Raw genomic sequence first — 4361 nt, 5'->3', positions numbered from 1 at the left:
GGCTTGCCCAGACCCCAGCCCACTTCTGCTAACCCCAAGCAGGCGGCGGTGCGGTGGGCGCAGCCCGGTGCTGGATTTATCTGGGGCTGCAGTCAGGGTGGTGAGGAACTATCTGGTGTGGGGCTGGCAGGGTGTGGGGCTGCCGGGGGGCGATAGGGGGGCAGCGGGCTGCACGGCAGCTGATAGGGGGTGTTGTGCTGTGGGGGTGCTGCTCCCAGCACGGCACGAAGGGCTGAGGCTGCTCCAGGAGCCCATTGCACTGTGCCCCAATACACCCCATCCTGGTGTGTTCTCGGGGCTTGGTTTGCCCCCAGCCCAAGGCAGGGGCTCTGGTGGGAGAACAGAAGCTGGGACTCTTGGCCACGGGTCTGCATCCTTGTGCTGAGTAGATGGAGGTTTTTGAGCCAGAGGGTGGTGAGGCAGTGGCACAGGTTGCCCAAGGAGGCTGTGGATGCCCCATCCCTGCAGGCATTCAAGGCCAGGCTGGATGTGGCTCTGGGCAGCCTGGGCTGCTGGTTGGCGACCTGCACACAGCAGGGCTTGGAGCTGGATGAGCGCTGTGCTCCTTTGCAGCCCAGGCCGTTCTGTTATTCTATGATTCTCTGACATGCTGGCAATGATCCTGGGCTCCCTGGTGAGGAGCAGGGGTGAGAGCAAATCATCATCTCAGTTATAGGCAGGGAAAAGCTTACCTCAAATGGAACTGCCTTGGGACACCTCCTCAGCCATACTGAGCTGCTTTGGCCCCTTTCTGGATTCCTTCTTGTGCTGAGGGATAAGCCAGCAGTTGTGTAATTAAATCATTCACTTCTGTCTGAATATCCTGGCTCTCACACCTGACCTCGTGTCTCACATCCCTTCTGAACAGAGCCTGGAGAATTCCTTTACAAGGATATGGGGAAAGGGATGTGTGAACAGGGCCAGGGCCCTTTGCTGCAGAGCCCAGAGCTCCTCTGTGCAATTCCATGCATTTCTGCTGTGAACAGCCCCAAACTGCACATGAGACCAGAGTTTCAGACACATAAGATTTCCCATGATATTAAATCAGCACAGCACAAGGCTGTAAGGCAGCTCCAGTGCTGATGTTTGCACTGTAAGTAACTCGCATGGCATGAAACTCGGGCTCTGAGTGCCTGGCATTGAATCACAAGAATAATGACCTGAGCACAGCCAGGGCTGCTCTGTGCCTCTTGGATCAGAGCAAACATTCATGCAGGGTAAAGTCGGGATCCCAAACTGAGACATCCAGGTTAGGAGTGAGCCCCAGACCCCTGTGAATTTCACTGCACTCCTTAAGGCAGCAGCTAGAACCAGTGCTTTGCTTTATGTTTTATTCACTGCTGAAGTCAGAAGTTCACTAACAACCAGCAACGCAGAAATGCTGTGTTCCTGACCTGTGCAGATGGAATGAACAGGTCCTGCAGCAGCATCCAGGCTGCAGAGCAGGGGCACTGACCTCTGTCTGCACAGACCTGATGCTGTGCACCAGCAGATGCTGTGGGAGCAGAGCAGTGCTCACGGAACCCACTGTTATATTCCCCCTCGGTTTATTGCTGTGGCACAGAAGCCATTTGAACTGCCTTTCAGCTGGGTGATGAGCCAGGGCTCAGTTGGATGGCTCTCCTTACAGCAATAACATGGAACTTTCTGCCTGCTGCAAAACCATCTGCTCTGACTGCACTGTGCCGTGCCCGTACATCTTCTGGGGTTTTTCTGCCTCCTGTTCCCTCCTAAGGAAACGGGATCCTCAGAAATCCTCTGTGTCTGTGTTCAGGCATGGCAAGGTGAATCAGTTATGGTGCTTCAGGCCAGCTGGTTGCTGCTCCCATTTTCCTAAATTCATCATGAAGTTTGTCCTGAGAGGGCCCAGAGCAGAAGCTCTGCCTGTTCCTTTGGGTCTGCGGCTGTTCTGTAAGACTCTGCTCTGGTTCCCATTTTGGGGTTCACCTGGGCAGTAGCCTGAAAGCTGCTGTTGCCCCTGGAGCAGCTCTGCATCAGCAGCATGGCAAGGGTAGGTCAGCTGTGCACCACGTGAGCTTGTCATGGCACAGTGAAGAGCACCTCTGCCCCATTTCCTCTGCTTCCCCCCTCCCGTGGCTCTCAGGACCACCATCATCCATCTCACAGAGATGTGACCCTGCTCCACAGTGCACCCATGAGAGTGGATCTGAGTGGTCCATGGTGTGGGGCAGGGACCTGAGGTTTCTTTCCTCTCTGCCTGCTTTTCCATGGAGTACAGAAAGTCGGCATTTATTGACCACAGATCCTCGTTAACAGTAATGCTGCAGCGCTCTCCTCTGAGCACTGCGTCTGACGCTCACTGTTGTCCCGGCCACCCCTCCCCAAACTCTGTCATACTGCAGGCTCACAGGCAGAAGAAAAACATCATTATCTTTTTATTGGAAGTTCAGCTTCACCGAGCTGAAAATGAGACTCCCATCACAGATGAGGCAAACGCGTTGCTAATAATAAACCCAGATGTAGCTTGGATTTTATCCTTTGTGCGGGTCTGCCAGGCAAAGCAGACTGCAGGAAGAGAAGTAATAACCAAGCAGGACGTGAGAGGGGCACTCCAGGCTGTTCGCTGCCTCCCAGCTGAGCACGCAGCTGTCCTGGCCAGCTCTGTTCAGCGCTGTGCTGGCTGACACATGATGGAGTATCTGTGTGCCACGGAGGGTTGCACATATTCTACGAGTCTTGGTGAGAACTGAAGAGCTTCCGAAGCCTTCAGATCTCTTCAGGAACCGCGGGTGCGTGGCTCTGCGTCTGCTCTTTAGGTGAGAGCTGCTGCAGGCTCCGGCCAGCTGTGCGATGCGCTTATCTGCGCCGGGCAGCCCGCACCCTGCAGGCGTTATCGGCGCACTGCGGCGCTGCCTCGCTGCGGGAAGGGGCCCACGGGCCTCGCGTGGGACTGAGGGATTCCAAATAAATGAGCGCATAATTCGATAAATAGATAGTGCAATGTAAGAATTTCTCCTAGGGGGCTGCAGCAAGAATCTGTAGTGTGATTACATCCATCAGTGATCCCAACTGGATCACATTCGGATGGCCGATGAATCGCAGAGTGGTTTCAGTTGGAAGGGACGTTTAAAAAGCTTCTGGTCCAATTCCCCTGCGCTGAGTGAGGACACCCACAGCTGCATGGGGTGCTCAGAGTGCTGTGTTTGTGCCACTGCTCAGTGTTATTCCATGGAGGTCAGCGAACCAGCACTGATCTGTAAGTGGCACAGGTCAGAGGTCCGGATCACAGAATCATAGAACCATAGAATCCTAGAGGCTGGAAGAGACCTCCCACGATCATCAAGTCCAAACGTCAATCCATCCCTGTCGTGCCCATTAATACAATGATAGAATCACTTGACTTGGAAGGGGTCCTTAAAGGTCATCTAGCTCAACAACCCTGCAATAGAATCATTAAGGCTGGAACAGACCTCTAAGATCAAATCCAACCATCAGCCCATCACCGCCATGCCCACTGACCACATCTCCACTGGATGAAGCCTTCTAGACTGCCTCTGGAAAGAGCCAAACCCCACAGTCCTGCTGGGGTTCTGCATGCCTCCCACCCTGGCTTAGTGTGCCTGTGCACAGGAGCACCAAAAACCCATTTCAAATGGAGACTGAGGCCCAGAGCCCAGCAGAAGACTTTGGTGAGGCTCTGAACCAGGACGTGACTGGTCTGGTTGTAGAGTGGCTGATCCCGCTGTCCTTATGCAAGGTCTTCTACTTCCCAGAAAAGAGAACACAAGGGAGATTTAGACTGGACTGAAGGAAAATAATGAGGCTGATGAAGCACTGGTGCAGGTTGCCCAGACAAGTGGTTGATGTCCCATCCCTGGAGACAGCCAAACTCAGGCTGGACAGGGCTCTGAGCACCGGATGGAGCTGTGGCCGTCCCTGCTCAGTCCTAAGGGCTTTTAAAGATTCCTTCCAACTCAAATAACCCTACGGTGCTACGATCCTACACTCCAGAGTTGCATAGCTGCATCCAGAGACAAGAGCCCTCAGCATTCCCAGGCAGCTGCTCTGGGCAGAAGGGCGAGGAAAGTGCCCAGGCTCATTGCCACCTGTCTGAGAAATACCCCCCAGGTTTAGGGAGCCCATGAATGCTGCAGAGGAGACAACATTTGGGCACTGCAGGCACGAAGCCATGTGAATGCATCATGCAGAGGGGGCTTGGTGCCTTCTCTAGGGGTGCTACATGAGGGCTGCAGTGGGGACGGCGAGATAAGGGCTGCTGTGTCCAGAGCCGCCTGCTAAGCTGGTCACTGCTTTTCATGGAAGACCACGCCTTGTGCACACTGACCAGCCCAGGACAAACCCCCCAGTGTGGACCCCCACCCGTCCCAGCCAATGACCCC

The sequence above is a fragment of the Centrocercus urophasianus genome, unplaced genomic scaffold (genome assembly GCF_019232065.1).
Source record: "Centrocercus urophasianus isolate 14NV4802_14NV808 unplaced genomic scaffold, USGS_Curo_1.0 seq_901, whole genome shotgun sequence".
Taxonomy (NCBI): domain Eukaryota; kingdom Metazoa; phylum Chordata; class Aves; order Galliformes; family Phasianidae; genus Centrocercus; species Centrocercus urophasianus.
This window is presented reverse-complemented; position numbering follows the sequence as displayed.